The sequence below is a fragment of the Salvelinus fontinalis genome, chromosome 16, assembly GCF_029448725.1.
Source record: "Salvelinus fontinalis isolate EN_2023a chromosome 16, ASM2944872v1, whole genome shotgun sequence".
In the NCBI taxonomy this organism is placed as follows: domain Eukaryota; kingdom Metazoa; phylum Chordata; class Actinopteri; order Salmoniformes; family Salmonidae; genus Salvelinus; species Salvelinus fontinalis.
Genome location: NC_074680.1, coordinates 48,728,501 through 48,735,384, shown reverse-complemented (window position 1 = coordinate 48,735,384; position 6,884 = coordinate 48,728,501).

Genomic DNA, 6,884 nt, shown 5'->3' with positions numbered 1-6,884 from the left:
ACTAAGTATGTTATAATTGGTGTCCTCATCAACAGTAAGTATGTTATAATTGGTGTCCTCATCAACAGTAAGTATGTTATAATTGGTGTCCTCATCAACAGTAAGTATGTTATAATTGGTGTCCTCATCAACAGTAAGTATGTTATAATTGGTGTCCTCATCAACACTAAGTATGTTATAATTGGTGTCCTCATCAACAGTAAGTGTGTTATAATTGGTGTCCTCATCAACAGTACGTATGTTATAATTGGTGTCCTCATCAACAGTAAGTATGTTATAATTGGTGTCCTCATCAACAGTAAGTATGTTATAATTGGTGTCCTCATCAACACTAAGTATGTTATAATTGGTGTCCTCATCAACAGTAAGTATGTTATAATTGGTGTCCTCATCAACAGTACGTATGTTATAATTGGTGTCCTCATCAACACTAAGTATGTTATAATTGGTGTCCTCATCAACAGTACGTATGTTATAATTGGTGTCCTCATCAACAGTAAGTATGTTATAATTGGTGTCCTCATCAACAGTAAGTATGTTATAATTGGTGTCCTCATCAACAGTAAGTATGTTATAATTGGTGTCCTCATCAACAGTAAGTATGTTATAATTGGTGTCCTCATCAACACTAAGTATGTTATAATTGGTGTCCTCATCAACAGTAAGTGTGTTATAATTGGTGTCCTCATCAACAGTACGTATGTTATAATTGGTGTCCTCATCAACAGTAAGTATGTTATAATTGGTGTCCTCATCAACAGTAAGTATGTTATAATTGGTGTCCTCATCAACACTAAGTATGTTGTAATTGGTGTCCTCATCAACAGTAAGTATGTTGTAATTGGTGTCCTCATCAACAGTAAGTATGTTATAATTGGTGTCCTCATCAACAGTAAGTATGTTATAATTGGTGTCCTCATCAACAGTAAGTATGTTATAATTGGTGTCCTCATCAACAGTAAGTATGTTGTAATTGGTGTCCTCATCAACAGTAAGTATGTTATAATTGGTGTCCTCATCAACAGTAAGTATGTTATAATTGGTGTCCTCATCAACAGTAAGTATGTTATAATTGGTGTCCTCATCAACACTAAGTATGTTATAATTGGTGTCCTCATCAACAGTAAGTGTGTTATAATTGGTGTCCTCATCAACAGTACGTATGTTATAATTGGTGTCCTCATCAACAGTAAGTATGTTATAATTGGTGTCCTCATCAACAGTAAGTATGTTATAATTGGTGTCCTCATCAACACTAAGTATGTTGTAATTGGTGTCCTCATCAACAGTAAGTATGTTGTAATTGGTGTCCTCATCAACAGTAAGTATGTTATAATTGGTGTCCTCATCAACAGTAAGTATGTTATAATTGGTGTCCTCATCAACAGTAAGTATGTTATAATTGGTGTCCTCATCAACAGTAAGTATGTTGTAATTGGTGTCCTCATCAACAGTAAGTATGTTATAATTGGTGTCCTCATCAACAGTAAGTATGTTATAATTGGTGTCCTCATCAACAGTAAGTATGTTATAATTGGTGTCCTCATCAACAGTAAGTATGTTATAATTGGTGTCCTCATCAACAGTAAGTATGTTGTAATTGGTGTCCTCATCAACAGTAAGTATGTTGTAATTGGTGTCCTCATCAACAGTAAGGAACACTGCTCTGGGCCTTTCTCTTCTCACTTAGTGACTTCACTTGTTCTTAACAGATTTGCCAAGTTAAACAAAGGTTAAATTTAAAAAAAAGAATAATAATTACTACAATGCTGGAAGCTCATCTCCTCTGTTTGATTAACAAAACAATAACACAACATTAACAAAACAATAACACAACATTAACAAAACAATAACACAACATTGACAAAACAATAACACAAAACTAACAAATGCGCCTGTGGTGAACAGTGATGCAGTTTCACCTTTCGCACATCCTAGCTTTAAATGAACATATTTCAAAGCCTCCATTTTAGCTTGTCAATCTTATTGTTAAGCAATGTAAATACATGAAAGCGCCACAAGGTGGTCGCAGAGGATAAGGAATGACTGACTGTTCAGCTGTTTGATTATTTGTTGACTACTGCGTTGGGACTTTGGGGATTGGATTGAGAGACACAGGAAATCCAGCCCGGTGAAGTGTACCCATCTACGGGTGTAAGCACCATAAGCCTCTGACCCTGACCTCCAGCAGACCTCCACCTTCTTGACCTGCCTCTGCCCCTGACCGCCGGCAGACCTCCACCTTCTTGACCTGCCTGTAGATTAATCCTATGATCCAGAATTTGTCCTTTATATCTGCAGCTGTTGAAGAATACAACTATATCTTTATAACACTATATTATCCAGACATGACAGAAATGCGCACACACACACACACACACACACACACACACACACACACACACACACACACACACCTACATACACACACACACACACACACACACACACACACACACACACACACACACACACACACACACACACACACACACACACACACACACACACACACACACACACACACACTAGTTGGAGAGGCTGGATCAGCAGCCAAATGAACATGCATATGGGGTTGGCTTGGTTGAATCTGGTTATTATTTAATAAGCTTCAGCAAGTTCTCAAGCTGATTTGGTCTTCACATCAAATGATGTAGATGTTGGAGGATGTCCAACAATGTCACTACTTTAAACTGGAGTTGGAGTGTCTGGCCTCTTTCTGTCTGCTAAACAAACTCTAGGAGGCAGCCTGGTTGCAAGCAAACTGTCCACATGTTACTGTTTGAGACTGTGGGGGGGGGGGGGGGTAAACCATGGCTGCGTGTTAACCCAGCAAACTGTCCACATGTTACTGTTTGAGACTGTGGGGGGGGGGGGGGGGGGTAAACCATGGCTGCGTGTTAACCCAGCAAACTGTCCACATGTTACTGTTTGAGACTGTGGTGGGGGGGGGGGGGGGGGGGGGGGGTAAACCATGGCTGCATGTTAACCCAGCAAACTGTCCACATGTTACTGTTTGAGACTGTGGGGGGGGGTAAACCATGGCTGCGTGTTAACCCAGCAAACTGTCCACATGTTACTGTTTGAGACTGTGGGGGGGGGGGGGGGGTAAACCATGGCTGCATGTTAACCCAGCAAACTGTCCACATGTTACTGTTTGAGACTGTGGGGGGGGGGGGGGGGGGTAAACCATGGCTGCATGTTAACCCAGCAAACTGTCCACATGTTACTGTTTGAGACTGTGGGGGGGGGGGGGGGTAAACCATGGCTGCGTGTTGACCCTGCAAACTGTCCACATGTTACTGTTTGAGACTGTGGGGGGGGGGGGGGGGTAAACCATGGCTGCATGTTAACCCAGCAAACTGTCCACATGTTACTGTTTGAGACTGTGGGGGGGGGGTAACCATGGCTGCATGTTGACCCTGCAAACTGTCCACATGTTACTGTTTGAGACTGTGGGGGGGGGGGGAAACCATGGCTGCGTGTTAACCCAGCAAACTGTCCACATGTTACTGTTTGAGACTGTGGGGGGGGGGGGGGGGGTAAACCATGGCTGCATGTTAACCCAGCAAACTGTCCACATGTTACTGTTTGAGACTGTGGGGGGGGGGTAAACCATGGCTGCATGTTGACCCTGCAAACTGTCCACATGTTACTGTTTGAGACTGTGGGGGGGGGGGGGGGTAAACCATGGCTGCATGTTAACTCAGCAAACTGTCCACATGTTACTGTTTGAGACTGTGGGGGGGGGGGGGGGGGGGGGGGGTTAAACTGTTGCTAGCTGTTAACCCATCTCAACATCTGGATGTGGCTATTCAGCACCATGGCATTGGGGTAAACTGTTGCTAGCTGGTTTCATTAGAAGCCTGTTTTGTCCCGTTTTGGTTGATGAAATTAAACATCAATGTGTTATAGTTTCTCTTTTAATTACACCAAGAGTTTACATTGCAGTTAACATGACATTTTTTATCCCCTTATTCTAGCTAGCTAACATTACCCTGTATCCTGCATTCCACTTAGCGTTGCGAGTGATCAAAGTATGACAGACCATAAGAATTTACCCGTGACAGTGGTGGTACAGAATGTGTGCATTAAAATTCAATATCCAAACACAAATGATAAATTATCAAATTCTAATACAATTTCAGTTGGAACTGAAATCGCTCCATGAGGTCATTAGGTCATTCGATTGCCGGAAAGGGTTACCGACAGGAAACACTTAAGGTAGGAATGAATCTCCCATTCCAGCCAGTCTTCTTCCATTCCTCTAAGTGGATTATCATGTACACCACGGCCCAGTGCATAAAATAATCTTAAGTCATTTTTTCCCTTAACTCAGTTGCACAAAACATTTTAAGGCGAATTTCCCCCTTAAATGAAGTGAAAAAGTTACTGGAGGCTGAGACCCCCTTTGTCTCAGCCTCCAGTATCTATGCTCTACAAGTCTGTTATATCAATTCCTAGGACCATGCCTCATTACTTCCTGGCCTGATGACTCCTTGCTGTCCCCAGTCCACCTGGTCGTGCTGCTGCTCCAGTTTCAACTGTTCTGCCTGCGGCTATAGAACCCTGACCTATTCACCAGACATGCTACCTTGTCCCGGACCTGCTGTTTTCAACTCTACCTCTCTCTCTCTCTCTCTCTCTCTCTCTCTCTCTCTCTCTCTCTCTCTCTCTCTCTCTCTCTCTCTCTCTCTCTCTCTCTCTCTCTCTCTCTCTCTCTCTCTCTCTATCTCTCTCTCTCTCTCTCTCTCTCTCTCTCTCTCTCTCACACCTGCTGTCTCAACCTCTGACTGCTCGGCTATAAAAAGCCAACTGACATTTCCTCCTGAGGTGCTGACCTGTTGCACCCTCGACAACCACTGTGATTATTATTATCTGACCCTGCTGGTCATCTATGAACATTTGAACATCTTGGCCATGTTCTGTTATAATCTGCACCCGGCACAGCCAGAAGAGGACTGGTCACCCCTCATAGCCTGGTTCCTCTCTAGGTTTCTTCCTAGGTTTTGGCCTTTCTAGGGAGTTTTTCCTAGCCACCGTGCTTCTACACCTGCATTGCTTGCTGTTTGGGGTTTTAGGCTGGGTTTCTGTACAGCACTTTGAGATATCAGCTGATGTACGAAGGGCTATATGAATACATTTGATTTGATCTTAGACCGCTGCGCCACTCGGGAGGACCTGGCGTTTCTATCTGAAATGGTGGTAGAAGAGAAGAGTGGTAAAGATGAACAACATTTAAATGGGACATTTGCTGAAGCATGATGAGTTGAATCAAGTGTTAGTGCAAAAATGTGCCCCCTTAGGGTCCCCGGGACCAAGATTGGGAAACACTGATTTAGGTCTGTGTGGCCCGGTCACTCACTGGTCCCGGAGGTCACAGAACTTCAACCCCATCTGACCAGACTCTGCTGCGGCCAAGGAGGCTCCTCTCCCAGACTCTGCTGCGGCCAAGGAGGCTCCTCTCCCAGACTCTGCTGCGGCCAAGGAGGCTCCTCTCCCAGACTCTGCTGCGGCCAAGGAGGCTCCTCTCCCAGACTCTGCTGCGGCCAAGGAGGCTCCTCTCCCAGACTCTGCTGCGGCCAAGGAGGCACGATTTGAACTCGTTGAGAAAGGCTGATTGGCTAATGGCCAACAAACTTCGTAAACCATTAACTAAAAGTACAGCTATCCTGCTTGTAAACAAATTATAGTGTTCAAAAGCCATTAATACATTGCTTTTTAGAAATAATGTTTTGTTGCATTTAACTGACGAAAATGAGAAGGTGACATCAGAGGTCAGCATGTGGGAGAAGTGGGAGCTCGTGGTGCTTTCAAGACAACTGGGAATTCACAAGAAAAGAAAATGTGTAAAATCATGACGTCAGTTACCTCCAGGTCGGAAAGTCGGAGCCCTAGCAAGATGCCAGAGTTTCTGACTTGGATGTGGCCAAAAATAATAATTCCCAGTTAGAGCTAGTTTAGTTTTTTTAAGAGTTCCCAGATGTCTTAAACGCACTAAAGTCGGAAGTCCGAGATTTCCCAGTTATCTTGAACACGGCATCAGGATGATAGACCAGTTTCCCACTAGTAATTACCAGTTGAAAAGCAGTTGAAGTGGATTTTTCCCAGTCTTGTGGTTAATTCCCACTTGGTTACGAACCTAGCATTATTTCCTTTCAATCTGTGTCCAATTAAGACCTAGACAACCAGGTGAGGGGAAGTCTTTACTAATCAGTTATCTTAATTGATCAGTCAAGTACAAGGGAGGAGCGAAAACCTGCAGACAGACACCTATGTGCCCTCATGCTGTGTTCATAATCAAGTGGGAAGGTGGTAATTACCTGTTGTGAAGTCGTAAATATGAGTTGGATAAATTGAATCGCTTTCCGATTGGCAAACAAGCTGCGTCAACCATTTAACTAAAAGTACAGCTATTATGCTCGCAAACAAATTATATAGTGTTCAAAAACCATAGTATTCTATATATATATTTTTTTTTTATAAATGAATGTTTTGTTGTTGTAATTCCCCCAGTTGGATGACCATTAAAAAAATGTAAATAATCCCAGTAGGAGCTGTTTTCCCAGTTGTTTTGAATGCAGCATTCCCAGTGGGAAACTAGTCATCCACAGCTCCCACTTCTCCCACATGGTGACCTCTGACATCACCTACTAAGGAAATTACCTCCACAGGATTTTAAGGCAGTTAAACGCAACAAAACATTTATAAAAAAAAAACCAATCTATTAATATGGTTTTTGAACACAACATTTTTGTTTATGGCTTATGACTTCACAACTGGTAAATTCTCACCTCTCACTTGGATACGAACGCAGCATAAGGGGAGGTTGATGTTTACGTGGGAGTGCCGGAGAGAGTTTGAGGGGAGGAGTTGCCCCTTAG